This window comes from Chiloscyllium punctatum, chromosome 23 (assembly GCF_047496795.1).
Source record: "Chiloscyllium punctatum isolate Juve2018m chromosome 23, sChiPun1.3, whole genome shotgun sequence".
Taxonomy (NCBI): Eukaryota; Metazoa; Chordata; class Chondrichthyes; order Orectolobiformes; family Hemiscylliidae; genus Chiloscyllium; species Chiloscyllium punctatum.
The window spans coordinates 70,421,600-70,438,277 of NC_092761.1; the positions used below are offsets into that span (position 1 = coordinate 70,421,600).

The 16,678-nt window shown below is 42.3% G+C and overlaps 1 protein-coding gene across 8 annotated transcripts in view; it reads right to left on the reverse strand.

The window, feature by feature from the left end:
- The window catches only part of gramd1ba (GRAM domain containing 1Ba), a 607,589-nt gene that overhangs the window by 238,241 nt on the left and 352,670 nt on the right, over positions 1-16,678 (reverse strand). The window lies entirely within an intron of this gene.

The following is a 16,678-nucleotide window of genomic DNA, read 5'->3' on the forward strand; positions in this document are numbered from 1 at the left end:
GCAAAATGGAAAGTCGTCCTATTAACCATAATTTTAAAATCTCCTAATTTAGCACATTGAAAATGAATATGCCAGCATGCAAGTTAAACAGAAAACACATGAAACAAAGGTGTGGAGCAATATTAGGCACTAATCCTTAAAAGATTTTTAAGAAAATACACAATACCAGACAAGTAATGGTCAACATCTAAAAGGTTTAATTGGAAGCACTAGCTTTCGGAGTGCAGCTCCTTCATCAGGTAGACAACTACCTGATGAAGGAGCGTCGCTCCGAAAGCTAGTGCTTCCAATTAAACCTGTTGGACTATAACCTGGTGTTGTGGGATTTTTAACTTTGTACACCCCAGTCCAACACTAGCATCTCCAAATCATGGTCAACATCTATAGCAGCCCAGCATATCCAATTAACAAATTAATCCACTCAAAACATCTTGAAAATCTCATGGACAATGTGGTAATTGATATTAATTGATGAAAAAAAAGCATATATTTAGCACTGGAATTCTCCATGTCTTTTCAAAACTGATTAAAAAAACATAAATGTGAACTTTAAAAACATGTTCTAGTAGGTACATTGACCATTCTGAAACAGTGACAGACTAACAACTCTTTTTAAAAACTCACTAGGAGTAACCAGGTTTTAGTAGAAGCAAATTATTGCAGATGCTGGAGATCACAGTGGGTCAGACAGCATTCATAGACTCTGGATTAGTGATGCTGGAAGAGCACAGCAGTTCAGGCAGCATCCAAGTAGCTTCGAAATCGATGTTTCGGGCAAAAGCCCTTCATCAGGAATAAAGGCAGTGAGCCTGAAGCGTGGAGAGATAAGCTAGAGGAGGGTGGGGGTGGGGAGAAAGTCACACAGAGTACAATAGGTGAGTGGGGGAGGGGATGAAGGTGATAGGTCAAGGAGGAGAGGGTGGAGTGGATAGGTGGAAAAGAAGATAGGCAGGTAGGACAAGTCCGGACAAGTTATGGGGACAGTTACTGAGCTGGAAGTTTAGAACTAGAGTGAGGTGGGGGAACGGGAAATGAGGAAACTGTTGAAGTCCACATTGATGCCCTGGGGTTGAAGTGTTCCGAGGCGGAAGATGAGGTGTTCTTCCTCCAGGCGTCTGGTGGTGAGGGAGCGGCGGTGAAGGAGGCCCAGGACCTCCATGTCCTCGGCAGAGTGGGAGGGGGAGTTGAAATGTTGGGCCACGGGGCGGTGTGGTTGATTGGTGCGGGTGTCCCGGAGATGTGCCCTAAAGCACTCTATTTGGAGGCGCTCAGTCTCCCCAATGTAGAGGAGACCGCATTGGGAGCAATGGATACAATAAATGATATTAGTGGATGTGCAAGTAAAACTTTGATGGATGTGGAAGGCTCTTTTAGGGCCTTGGATTGAGGTGAGGGAGGAGGTGTGGGCGCAGATTTTACAGTTCCCGCGGTGGCAGGGGAAAGTGCCAGGATTGGAGGGTGGGTTGTTTGGGGGCGTTGACATGACCAGGTAGTCGCGGAGGGAACGGTCTTTGCGGAAGGCGGAAAGGGGTGGGGAGGGAAATATATCCCTGGTAGTGGGGTCTGTTTGGAGGTGGCAGAAATGTCGGCGGATGATTTGGTTTATGCGAAGGTTGATAGGGTGGAAGGTGAACACAAGGGGCGTTCTGTCCTTGTTACGGTTGGAGGGGTGGGGTCTGAGGGCGGAGGTGCGGGATGTAGACGAGATACGTTGCAGGGCATCTTTAACCACTTGGGAAGGGAAATTGCGGTCTCTAAAGAAGGAGGCCACCTGGTGTGTTCTGTGGTGGAACTGCTCCTCCTGGGAGCAGATCCGGCGGAGGCGGAGGAATTGGGAATACGGGATGGCATTTTTGCAAGAGGTAGGGTGGGAAGAGGTGTAATCCAGGTAGCTGTGGGAGTCGGTGGGTTTGTAAAAAATGTCAGTGTCAAGTCGGTCGTCATTAATGGAGATGGAGAGGTCCAGGAAGGGGAGGGAGGTGTCAGAGATGGTCCAGGTAAATTTAAGGTCAGGGTGGAATGTGTTGGTGAAGTTGATGAATTGCTCAACCTCCTCGCGGGAGCACAAGGTGGCGCCAATGCAGTCATCAATGTAGCGGAGGAATAGGTGGGGAGTGGTGCCGGTGTAATTACGGAAGATCAACTGCTCTATGTAGCCAACAAAGAGACAGGCATAGCTGGGGCCCATACGTGTGCCCATGGCTACCCCTTTGGTCTGGAGGAAGTGGGAGGATTCAAAGGAGAAATTGTTAAGGGTGAGGACCAGTTCGGCCAAACGAATGACAGACAGCAAGCTGACATTTTGAGTCTAGATGACTCTTACTTGCTCTCTCCATGGATGTTGTCTGACCTGCTGGGATCTCTAGCATCTGCAATAATTTGCTTCTACTAAATTCTTCTATTCTATTCCCCATCCGACATCTTCTTAATTGTACAATTCACACCTCTGTTTACTAATTCGTCCACTGCCTCACCCCTCCCTCACTTTGTAACCGCCTTTGGTTGTTCACGTCCCAAAGATCTCTGCGCACCTCCGATTCTGTCCTCTTGTGATTTCTTAATTCTCATTGCTCAACCATTGGCAGCCATGTCTTCGGCAACTTAGACACTAGATTCTGGAATCACCACCCTGAATCTCTCGATGTCTTTCTTTCCCTCTTTCTTCAAATGCTTCTTAAAACCAACCGCTTTTCATCTACCTATGTAGAAAAAAATAATGACTTGCTACAATTGTGCAGAGCTTTGGTGAGACTACATCTGACAGATTTTTGTTTTTTTCCAGAGAATCAAACAAAATGTGGAGTGGGCAAGAAAGTGGAGTTCATGCTTAAGATTAGTCATGATCATACTGAATGGTGGAGCAGACTACTCTTGCTCCTACTTTTTGTGTTTGTTCTGGTCTTGTTATCAGTTATATAAGAACATGTAAAGAAAAGAGTAGAGGAATACTATATACTCCTTGAAAACTGCTCCAGCATTCTAGGAGAAGATGAGGACTGCAGATTCTGGAAAGTCAGTATTCTTCAAATCACGACACTCTGATTGTGACTTTAACTTCTAATTCTGTTAGGGTGAGAGGGGAAAGGTATAAAACGGACCTAAGGGGCAACCTTTTCACGTAGAAGGTGGTGGGTACATGGAATGAGCTGCCAGGTAAAGTGGAGGAGGCTGGTACAATTACAGCATTTAAAAGGCATCTGGATGGGTCTATGAATAGGAAGAGTTTGGAGGGATATGGGCCAAATGCTGGCAAATAGGACTAGATTAGGTTAGGATATCTGGTTGACATAGACGAATTGGACCAAAGGGTCTGTTTCCATGCTGTACGTCTCTAGAACTCGATACCTTGGCCTTGACTAGATTCAATGATCCAGTTCACTGCTGTTAGGCAAAGAGAATTCCACATATGTTCCTATGAGATTCCCTGCTCATCCTTTCAAACTCCTTTGAGGACAGACCCAGATTTATCACATTTAAAATTTAGCTTCGAAATTTTTGTCCACTCACTTAAGCTATCTACAAGTAGTTCTCCCTCTATTGTCGCCATTGCATTCCAGATAAACCTCCCTTAATACAAAATTGCTTCTTGGAAATAATGGGGCCAATGGGAAAAGTGGTGTTGGGGCCGACCAGCAAAAATTAACACTCATGATGGCTAAGAAGTCACCCAAAAATCTAACGGAAAGTAAAGCACAGCTTGGATAAAGGTTGAAATCATATTTATTAATGAAACAGAAGTAAATTTAACACAGTACATTTAAAAAATGTAAGCAAGCCGCTCTCTGTACAGTGCTTCTCACAGAAAGCTGCTCTGTCGGCAGCTGACATCATGCATACGCATAACAATACAAAGACCGGCACTGACACTGTGCATGCACAGAAGGGCACAGATAAATATCGGCGCAAACATGGAATGGCATGAAGACTGGCACTGATGTCACACATGTGCGGAACAGCGCAGACACCAGCGCATGCACAGAATGGCTTGGGCATCAGTGAATGCACAAAACAGCGTGGAGATTTTGGCACATTCGCAGAACGAAGCACGTGAACCGATCCCCTCTGGCATTGCACATTGTCAATAAGGGTAAGCGTTCTTGAAAATATTGTTCCCTAATTCTTCAGGGATGTAATAGCCAAATCGTGTTGCCGAAACGCATTATCCTAGAACTACCTGTATATCCCTTTGTAATCTCTTGCCCATCTTTAAATTAGCAAATCTAGCTACAATATACTCAGTTCTTTAATCCAAGTCTATTAATATAATTTGTAAATAGTTCAGGTTCCAGCACGGATCCCTGTGGCATTTTACTAGTTACAGTTTGCCAACCTGATAATGACCCATTTATCATGACTCCTTTCTGTTAGGTAGCAATTCTTCAATCCATAACTCAGCACAATAAGCTCTTGTGCTTACCGTTTCGATTTTTTTTGAAAATCCAAATATAATGCATTTTTTTTTAGGTAATTCAAATTTTGTTGAATAAAGTCTGAAGTACCTTAAGATACATTACATTTAGAATGACATATAAATCCAAGGTTTGTTGTTTATCTTCCACACATACCTAGCTTCCCCTAAATTGTATCCATGTTGTTCACCTCAACCACTCAAGCGACGGTGAGTTGCACATTCTCACCGTGGAGTCAAGGTGTTTTTCCTAAATTCCTTGTTGGATTTATTGGCAACCATTTCGTGTGCATGGACACAAATAGACACATATATTCTACATCAATTTTAGCCCTCTTTCAGGTCATCTGTTAGTGGTTCCTTTTTCTGGAGAAAAAGGCTTCAGCTTTCTCAGTCTTTTGTGCCAGACATTTAAGAATCTCACAAAATGTATAACTTTAAAATAAAAATTATTTGGGTTTATCCATAAAGGTATTACTGTGCTGCAAACTGGCATGTATACATGTATGCACATGTAGGAGGAGAAAGTCAGGACTGCAGATGCTGGAGATCAGAGCTGAAAATGTGTTGCTGGAAAAGCGCAGGTCAGGCAGGCAGCATCCAAGGAGCAGGAGACGAGGAGAAAGTGAGGACTGCAGATGCTGGAGACGAGGAGAAAGTGATTCCTGAAGAAGGGCTTATGCCCGAAACGTCGATTCTCCTGCTCCTTGGATGCTGCCTGACCTGCTGCGCTTTTCCAGCAACACATTTTCAGCATGTATGCACATGTATTCAGGGTTATAGCTAAATGTGGATGTCATGTTGTAACTACTGGTGTAGAATAGCCTTATTCAGCAATTAGCTTTCTGACAACTGTGTGATATGACATTGAGTGCCAGCTGGCAATCTGACACTGCACAGTTAAGTGCAGTTTTGGCCTTGTCTAATGTCACTTCCGGTTAAGAGTAGCAATTATGCTTTTTAACCTCTTTCTTAATCTGGGGCACCAACTGAGTTCAGTTAACTCAGCACACAGCAAGAATTGATTCTATAAAATAAACAATGTTGTGACAGCAGTGTTGTGTCATCCTAGGCAAAAAGGATCCTTGCTGCATAATAAATCAAATCTGCCCTTATCAAATTAGGTCTCTCTGGACAGGCATGTGAAGTTAATAGGTTTATATGATTGTATTTGTTAAATTCCTCTGTTTGAAATATATTCATATTAGATTCAGTTTCAGAACACATTATCAATTTTTGAACCTTACTCAAGACTATTAGGAAAGTAATTGTGCAACAATGCTGGGAAAATAAGTTATGAAATCCTGAAGATCCCAACATTTCAGAGTTTGTGCTGTTGGACAATAATTGTATTGCATTGGGGATGTGATTCATGAATCAAACATGTGACCTTTAAATTAATTAATAAATGGTCAAAAATTCTTTTAAACTCCACTGACATTTAGTAATGCTATTGGAAATGTAATTGAGATACCATATATGTACATACTGGTGTTTCTTTCAAACAGAACCAATCGACATGGATTTACAAAAACTTGCAGCTTTAACATAACAAATCTTTGAAGGAACTTCACATATGTATTATAAAACAAAGTATGACAGTGAGCCAAAGTAGGGAAAATGACCAGAGCCTTGACCAAACAAGCAGATTTTAAGGTGTATCTTCAAGGATGCCAAGCAAGGTTGGGGTGGAGAAGTTTATCGAAGGAACTTCAGAGCTTAGGGCCTCGGCAGCTGAAAGCATGGCCTTCAGTGGTGGAGAAATTAAAATTGCAGGTGTGCAAGAGGACACAGTCGGAAGAGCACAGATAACCAGAGTGTTGTAGGGTTGTCAGAATTTACAGAGCATGCCATGGGTAAGGTCACTGAATGATCTGAAACAAAAATGAAAATTTTAAAATTGAAAAAGCAAATGCATTTCACCCATCATTACACTGCACCTGCTTCAATTGAAGCAGCAGCAGAGTGATGGATGAAATGATGGGTGCTAGTTAGAAATGCACAAGAGTATTGAATGACCCCAAATTTATGGAGGATGGAATGTAGGAGATTGGCTCAGAGTCCATTAGATTTATCAAGTCTAGAGGTGACAAAGGTATGAAAGAAGGTTTCATCAGCAAAAACACTGATGGAGGGTTGGAAACAAGTAGTTACGGAAAGAGAAATAGGCCATGTTATTGATGGAACATACATGTGGTTGATAGCTTATTATGCAATCAAATATCTGGTAATCTCCTGTGGACATGGAGATATCTACTATCCACTAATTCTGGCCTATTGAGAATCCCTGAATTTAAAGGATACTGGTAAGGATCCAGTTGTTGTGGACCATGTTGACACCAACAACATAGTTAAGAGTAGAGTTTGGGGAATATTAAAAATTAAGAAAAATGTTTAAAAAAAGGAATCTCAAGGTTATTATTTCTGCATTATTGCCCGAGCCACCTGCATATGAGCTGAGAGACCAGAGGATTAAGGAAGTAAGCACATAGATAAAGTAGTGGTGTGGGAAAGAGAGATCCCATTTTATGTGGCACGGGCATCAGTACTGTGACAGGAAGTAACTGTACTTTTGGGAAGGGCTCCAGCTGAACTGATCTGGGACCATGATCCTAACAAAAAGGCCAAGGAGGTGATTACAAAGACTTTAAACTAGTTAAGGGGACGAGGGAGGGCCCAGGAGAGATTATTAAACTTTATAGAACAAATTATAGGACAAGAGAGTGTGGAAACAGTCAAGAATCTAACTTCAGGCTATGAAAAGGGCACAGTCAACACAGAACTGAGGATGTTATACCTAAATGCGCAGTGTATACAAAATAAAGTAAATGAGCTTATAGCAGAGGTTGAAATTAGCAGGCATAGTTATGTCGGCATCAGAGACTGCTCGAGATCAGACCTGAGAACTAAATATCCTATCAAAAGAACAGGCAGATGGGCAGAGGGGTATGATGAAAAATTAAATCAGTAGCAAGAACTGATATAAGGAAGCAGAGCATCTTTGTGGACTGATAGAAGTTATGTACAATCCCACCTTGCAGTCGTCAGGATATGGGGCAGAAAATAAATCAGGAGATGGAAAAGACATGTAAGAAAGACACTATTACAATAATCATGGGAGATATCAATATGCAGGTAGACAAGGAAAATCAGGTTGGTAGCAGATTGCAAGAAAAGTAATTTATGGAATGTCTATAAGATTAAGAGTGAATGTTGGACTGCTGGAAAATGAGGCTAGTTCTGAGGAAGAATCACTGTAATTGAAATGTTAACTTTGATTCCTCTTCACAGATGTTGTTAGACCTGCTGAGCTTTTCCAGCAACTTCTGTTTTTGTTTCTGGAAAACCAGTAATGGGGAACAAAGAAATGGTAGAGGAATTGAATAAGTACTTTTGCATCAGTTTTCATAGCGGATAACAAAGTCACATATCAGTACTTCAAGAGAATCAGGGCAGAGTTAAGTATAATAGCCATCGCTAAGAAGAAAGTGCTGGGGAAGCTGAAAGGTTTGAAGGTGGATAATTCACCTGGAGCAGACAGACTACACCCCAGAGTTCTGAAAGAGGAAGGTGAGGAGATTGCAGAGGCACTGAAGTCAGGAAGGCTGGAAAATAGCTAATAAAACACTCTTGTTTTAGAAGGGGAGAGGCAGAAAATAGAAAATTATAGGCTGGTTATCCTGTTCTTAATTATTGGTAAGATTTTGGATTTCATTATTAAGGATGAGATTGTGGAGTACTTGGAAGTGCATGGTAAAATTGGGCTGAGTCAGCAATGGCTTTCTTAAGGGGAGGTCATATCTGACATATCTATTAGAATCCTTTGAGGAATTAACGAGCAAGTTAGACTAAGGAGCATCATTGGATGTGATCTATTTGGATTTCTAGAAGGTCTTTGATAAGTTGCCACAAAGGAGGCTGTTCAACAAGGTAAAAGTCTGTGGTGTTTGGGGAAAGATAATGGCACAGATAATGGCTGACTGGCAGACGGCAGAGAGCGGAGATAAAGGGGGCTGGGTTTGGGTGGGATGCTCTTTGGCGGGCCGAAAGAATTTCGACATGTGGAAAGAAACCAATGATCTGAATGTTTCAAGTCAGAGACTTGAGAGGTGATAGTATACTGTACAAGTAGCTATAAAGTGAATGTATAAATGCTAACTATGGGACAAAGGTCTTGGGTGTGCTGCATGAGGTAATGTCTCCAAAAGGGTTAATAATGGAGACTATATTACATTTCACCTAATCTGATGACATATTCTTCAGGGTGGAGAATGAAGAGCCAAGCTTGAGATCCTGAAGGGGTCAAATGTGTCATCCCTGTTTTTTGGTACTCTTAATCATGGCTTCTCAAAATGGGGGTCAGGGCAAGTGAGTTCACCTGTTGAAATTTTTATGTTATGAGCTCTGAAGCAGGAATGGCTGCTGTAGTGTTCTGACCAAGTTACGTCAGTTGTTTTCCCTTTACAACATGCTCCCAGTGTCACAAGTCAAGCAGCTCCACCAAGCTCTCACGGGCCTGTATTTGTTTTCCCCCACCCACGCACCACCTGAGAGGTCAGGGCAACTTTCCTGCTTTGAAATGGAGTCATAGTGAGAAGTGTGAGTCTCAGTAATTATGATAACACACCAATAAAATTTGTACCTACTATCATGCAATAAACTACACCTTATTGTGAAGACAAGTGTCTTCTTCTTAAGACTCACTAATGGTTCATTTTCTGTTTACATTCGTATACCAAAGAGGCCATTATGCCCAGAATAGAGATGAGGCTTTTGTGGTGCAGTGATAGTGCAGGGCCAGAAGGCTTGGCTTCAAGACTCAACTTCTCCAGAGGTATACCAAAACATGTCTTAATTAAAAATATCTCAAAAGTAGGGTTGGTGGCAGCATTCTTCTCCAACCATTAGCTGGTAGTGGCTGTTTCTGCAGCACATATGACAGAGATCATTCTCCAGCTCATGTTTGAAATATTGCCATGAAGACAAGAGTATCGATAATGTAGCACATCTTCAGTACTGTACTTAAACATTATCTCAAGTTATGAGCAACCATCTTAACGATGTCTGTTAATTTCATTTTGCTCTGAGTAATTACCAATTGGGTACAATTTTCAATTTTATTTTCTCTATCACTCCTTTACTTACTTAATTCAAGAACCACAAACCATTTTTCATCCATTATTAAATCAGCTAAGGAGGTACATAACAGCAATCCAGGTTACACATCCTTGATCTGGTTTTCCATAGTGCTTGTGGAGAAATGTCATTAATCTTGGTTTGCCATCTTCCTCCGACAGACCTGAAAACCGTGCCATGATATATATGACTTTTTGGAAGTCCCATTCGAGAAGCGGGATTCAAATTTCAGTCACCAGCCTGGTGAGAGATCACTGCCAAAAACAGGTGATAATTTCTTTAAAATATCCTGAATTCCCCTCAATTATAAATTGAATCATCAGAGGCACTTCGTAACTGCAAAACCTTCGATCTCAAAAGGGAAGAAAATTAACATGGAAATTCTGACATGGAGAAGTGCTTTCGCAGCTGGCCACAGAGTTAAAGCAAGACTTGAAATTTAAATACATTTTTTTGCACTAATATTTATGTCGGACTTTTCTCAAAAAATTAACAGCCTTCTCTTTTACTCTTCCGACCACTGCATTCTCCTGTTTCTTTCAGCTTTTCTCTCTCAAAGGCAACTTTTTTCCTTTGCACAATAAAATTCATAGGAGAAAGTGAGGACTGCAGATGCTGGAGATCAGAGCTGAAGAATGTGTTGCTGGAAAAGTGCAGCAGGTCAGGCAGCATCAAAGGAGCAGGAGAATCGACGTTTTGGGCATAAGCCCTTCTTCAGGAAGGCTTGTGCCCAATACGTCGATTCTCCTGCTCCTTGGATGCTGCCTGACCTGCTGCGCTTTTCCAGCAACACATTTTTCAACAATAAAATTCATGTCAATATTTTTTATTAATTGAATAATTAAGCTGCAAGACTGGGCTTTATGATCAATGACACCATTCAATGCGTTTGCCCCAGGAATTGTTTTCTTGGTGATGAATGGGCTTTGTTTTAAGGTAGAAATATTCAAACATGCATTCTTAAAGTGCTGTATTTCCATTTTTGACAATTGAAGGTTATATTTAAATCTCAAATTATCCAACATTCTTCTGCTTCTAAAGACATATCAAAAACGATCATGAATCTTCTCATGTGAATTCACAATAATCTAACCAAAAAATGTCACATCAAGTACTTTAGACAGACTATTTTCTAATTTGGAAAAAAATTAGATTAGGAAGGCACAGAACAATGATAGGCTCCATCTGCACACTGTTTGTCTTTGTATAATACTGATTAAAGACTTTCCATCATTTTATGTTACACATGAATCAGAAGACTAGACATGAGCAGTGCTGTGAACAAGGGTCAGACAGAATGTGATGGCACTCCTGATGCATACAGGGATATCCATGATTGTCTTATAGTCACCGAACACTGCTGTGAACATCCTTGCATTGGCTGAGGTGCCATCTTTCAGATGAGATTTTAAACCGATGCCAAATTTATCTATTCAGAAAACTTGAGATATCTGAAGTCAGGCAAGGCTGCCCATTCTCTCCTGCCTGTTTTGTGTGTTGTACTCCTTTTATCCAGTCCATCAGGAAGGATGCAAGCCTGAAATGGGAGACTATTCCAGGCAGTGGAGGCCTGCAGGTCAAAGCCTCTGTGTATGTGGATGACGTTGCCATTTCTGACTTGGATCCTCTGTCAGTGCACAAATGCACAAGCATCTGCAACAACTTTGAACTGGCCTCAGGAGCCAAGGTAAATTGAGGCAACAATGAGATAATGTTCATTGGAGACTGGGATGACCGATCCTTTATCCCTTCACCATCAGGACAGACTATCTGAAATGGCTGGGTATGAGGTTCACAGAGGCTGGACATGCACAAAACTTGAAAGCAGTGCATCAAGGTGAGGCAGAAGCTGAATAGATGGCAACACCGATCCCTCTCCAGAAGTACAGGACACAGGTTTAGGGTGAAAGGGGAAAAATTTAAAAGGGACCTAAGGGGCAACTTTTTCACACAGAGGGTGGCCCATATATGTAATGAGCTGCCAGAGGAAGCGGTGGAGGTACAACCACATACAGACGAACCTCGATTATCCGAACGAGATGGGCGGGCACTATTTTGTTCGGATAATTGATTATTCGGTTAATCAATTCAATGCTTCTCCTCTGGGGCTCAGAGTTTTATGTTAAGTCTGCTCCCCATTCACACCGCCACCCCGCCCTCATCCAATACCGCTGCATGCCCCCGTCTAACACTGCCCGCCCAACCCCACTGCCCCTTTGCCTGCCCAACACCCCCCTGCCCATCCCCAACCCGTCCAACAACCCCCCACCCGCCCCCAAATCCAGCCTCCCCGCCACCGCCCCGTGTCCCCCCTCACTCCTCTGCCCCTGACAGCACCCCTCCCCCTCCGGCACAGCCAGAGTGGACACCAACTGTAAGACTGCTGCTGCCTTTGTGGAGTAAGTCTCCAAATAGCACGCACACACAGACAGATACAACTTTTTGACAAGTTCTACCTCTGCCCTGTACAGGACAATGTTAGAGAGATTATCTGGGGAAGGCGGGTTTAGGGTTCACCCAATATAGAACTCCAGAGTAAGTGTGGGGACAGGGAGCGAGGAGGCCGGGAGGTCAGTCATTTGGAGACTATGCCTGCGCTCCCATCGATGTCCAGGACTGTTCTCGGCAGCATTTCAGTAAGCCGAGAATGTTTTTAATCATTGTAAACAAAAGATGCGATCAGGACTGAAACAGGTCTTTGATGTAATGTTTCTATCGGGACCTCGAAATCTTCTTCGGATAATCCGATATCCTGATAATTGGTATTTGGATAATTGAGGTTCCTCTCTAATTTGTAAAGCATCTGGATGGGACTATGAATAGGAAGGGTTTAGAGGGATATGAGCCAAGTGAGGGCAGATGGGGCTAGATTAGGTTAGGATATCTGGTCGGCATGGGCGAGTTGTACCGAAGGATCTGTTTCCATGCTGCACACCTCTATGACTCTTTGAAAGGTAAAGATCTGTGAGGTCAGTGTTTTTGTATGTGGCACAGATCTGGCCTTCTCCCGAACCTAGGCCACTGCAGTCAGTTGAGCCATCTTCTATTTCATCTGGAGATCAAAGATGACCATGTCAGCTGGGACACAACATATAAAGCTCTAGATAGGTGGGTGAATGGGGTGTCATACCAAATGCTGCACTCATCCTGATGGCCACCCTTGTATATGGCTGCATCAAACTGTGTGTAGACCCTTGGTACGTAAACACCAAGTGTCAATACATACTAGATTCAACCTATCCGTGTTATAAAGGATGGCCCTGGGGCCTTGTTGCCACAAAATGCTACAAGTAGTTGGATCATTCTATATCACCTATCCTTAATGAAAAAAATTGCAAAAGAAAACACTTTTGACCATGAGTTCAACCGGTCAGCACATAGTGTCTTTGAGCACCTGCAGGAAAAGTAGAAGATTGGTCCTGTCATGTGGCTCCCTGAGCAGAATGTCAAAGTCATTTAGCAGAAAGCCTCATCACCAGCCCTTTCCAACAAGCACCAAGATAGAAGCTTGACCTGTAAGATCCTTCATTATGCCTGGAATCTCTATGCCACCGCACGCTGCCCTTGAAGTGGCTGCAGGAGAGGGATGAGACTGTCACATATCTCCTTTTCAAATCTGCCTTTGCCAAGAAGGTCTGGAGAGACATGCTGTAGTTTTTGTCATGGTTCATCCGGAGCAGCTCTGTGATGCAGGTCCCTGTGGTCTATGGATTATTATTCAGGATGCACACCAAGACAATCAACAACTCCATTTGGGAGGGCCATTAACTCTCTAAAAGACGCACTTCGGTCTGCCCAAAACTTGTCAGTCTTCCAGTGCACAGAGTTGATCTTGACCAGAGTTGCAGACTGGCACATTCCAAGGTTGAAGACCACGTGCTGAGGGATGCATTAAAGCTTGGGGCAGCTGCCACCAAGGCGCAGTGGAGAAAGACTACTGTCTAGGTCTTTCTACCAAAGTACAACGAGGGTCCATTCAGTTATAAGACCACTCATTGCCTCAAAATGTATATGAATTGTGTCCCATACTAGGGAAATGACTTTTGTTTGCAACTGCTAGAAGTCAGGAGGAATGTCAAATTCTAATGCTTTTGCTTTTTCTCCTTTACAAAGACTGTATGGAACTATTTTAGTACAGAACTTCTTGTATGTACATAAAGATACTTTTTAATAAAATACATTTTTGCAACAAAAGAAAGATCGTATGACACTAACTGAAGAGGAGCAAAATACCTTTCTGGTCTTTTGGCCAGCATTTATGAACTGATTAATAGGCTATCACCATTGCTGTGAGTGAACCTTGCTATACAAAACACACTGTCCTATTCATCTACTTGACAACAATGACAACATTGCAGACTAATTCATCGGCAGTGTAGTGCTTTCAAACATTCCAAAGCCATGAAAACTACCATGAAACTATTTATTGAATCACTCAACTTACGTTGACAATGACAGATGGAAAAAGCCACCCTTTGCAAAACTGCTACTTGCAGAGGACAATATATAAACGTGTTGAATACAGCACTCCAGATTTGCCAATGCACAAGGAAATCTCAATTCCAAGACAGTTCTAACTTCATGGCCAACTGTGAGAGAGTATCTGCACTTCTGAATTAGTAGATTTTCTACCACATTAAATTGTAATGGGCTGTGAAGAGATGAACAATTTTTTTTTAACACGATGTTCCTGCATTAGTTGCTTGGTCTACTAAACATTCAGCTCATGGAAGCAACACATCAATAATAATGGCAAGTTAAGAACAGCTTGGCCCTGTGGTGCTTTAGAGTCAAGAGCATGGTGCTGGAAAAGCACAGCAGGTCAGGCAGCATCTGAGTAGCATAAACCCTTAACCAGGAATGAGCTTTATGAAATTTTATGAACTTTGAGGTCAGAGAGAAAATTACTGTCTCAGATTATGAAAATTAGTCCAATAAAACTTGCATTATTTACAAAATCCTCATTGTTTCAACAAAAAGTAGACTTTGTCTGAAGCTGCAGGCCACCCCTGCACATCTGACTATTCCAATCAGAGTGAAAATTAAAGTCAACCATGATTAATGTACTGTCTTCCTTACATGCACTCATTATCTCCTAATTTATGTTATGGCTCACTGAATAGCTGCTGTTGTGGGGTGGTTGGGGGAGGGGGAGGGGGGGGGGGGGGGGGGGGTGGGGGAGAGCGGTTCTATTATAAACTAGTCCACCCAGTGATTCTTCCCCTTCTTACTTCTGACATCCATCCATATAGATATTACATCTTTTGATCCAAGATCATTTCTTTCAGGAGTACTTATTTCATCTCACACTAACAATATTACCCCACCATCCTTTCCTCCCTGCCTGACCTGCTTAAAAATCAAATGCCCCATAATATTTAGTTTCCAACTTTAATTTCCTTACAACAATGTTTCTGGTTCTGGCTTGTATTTGTGCTATTAATTTGTTTATTTTACTTCAAGTACAATGTACATTCAAGTAAAGAGCTATTAATTTTACCCTTTGGCAACTTTTTTCCCCCTTTGATCCTATTTACTGCTGTTTTCTACTTTTGTGTACTTTGTCCCTCCTTGGCCCACTCTAGGAATTATCAACATTAATGCCCTTTTATGCTGCTGTATCATCTTGCTTTGTAAGCTTACACTATCCTCTCCCACCCAACCTCCCAATACCCAATTAGTTTAAATCCCTTCCAATGACTCCGGTGGAAGACATCTCCTAGCCCAGCAATGAGTCATCTTCCAGTGGCCTGTCCTGATAGTCTCCTGGTGCAGTGGTCTTATCCCAATGTAAAGGTCTCATCCCTATGTGGAGTTCTTCTTCAGTGCCAGCTTCCATATATACCAGTAGCACAGCAGGCAGTCTCATCTAAGAGTGGCGGTCTTCTTCAGCAGAAGCATTTGGCCCAGTATTCCAGCAGCCTAGCATAACGGCCTCATCCCAGAATGGCGGTGTCCTCCTGACTGTGTTTTCTGAGTATTCCATTGTTCCTGAATCAGCTTTCCTCGAGCCTAGGAGCCATGAACCAAACTGTGATGAAGTCAGTCTTTACTTTTTTTATTATGATGTATGACCTCTATTATTAATATAGGTGCCATGGTGGGGGTGGGGGATGTGGATGGGGGAGTGGCAACTTATGAAACTTTTCATGTATTTTTGTGTAAAAGTACATGTGACAATAAATTTCTATTCTATCATTTACCCTAAATTGGCCTAATAAATGGCACAAATGCCAGGCAATGACTATTTCCAAGACAGAATGTAACCATCACGACTTGACATTAAATAGCATCACCATCACTGAATCCCCCACGATCATCATGCTGGAGTTTCTACTGATCAGAAGCTGAACTGAACCAGTCATATAAATACTGTTGATACAACTACAGGTCAGAGGCTCAGAATCTTCAGCAAGTAACTCACCTCCTGACCCCAAAACGTGTCCACCATCTCCTTGGCCCAAGTCACAAGTGTGATGGAGTCCTCCCTACTTGTTTCCATAAGTACAATTTAAACAACACTCAAAAAACTTGACAACATCCTGGAGAAAGTAGCACACGTGATTGGCACTTTCAATGCCTCATAGCAGCAGTGTGTACCATCTACAAGATGCTCTGCAGAAATTCATCATAATTTCTTAAGGAGGACCTTCCAAACTAATGACCACTATAATCTAGAAGATAAATAGGAACATAACCACATGTAAGAGCCACTCACTCTGTTCACCTGGGGATATGTTGCTGGTCCTAGGTCATTGCTGAGCCAAAATCTGGGACCCCTCTTCTGAAGTGAAATGTGAGTATACCTCCACCAAATGGAGCGCAACAGTTCAAGAAGCCAGATCACTACCAAATTCTCAAGGGCAATTGAGAAAGGATAATAAATGCTGATTCAGTCAGTGAAGCCCACATCATAGGAATAATTTTTAAAAGGCTGGAGGAGGCTTATATAGTTAGTAACATCATCTGCTTCAGAAAGGTGAAGGACAAGAAGGGATATTTTATCTTGGTTGCACAGGATGCCATTTGTGACATTGATAAAAGGAGTCTTGGCATCATGAGAGGTGTGAAATCCTGGTTGGATGGATTCCAGCATTACAATTAGGAAAGATGGATGTGGATTTGGGAAACAAC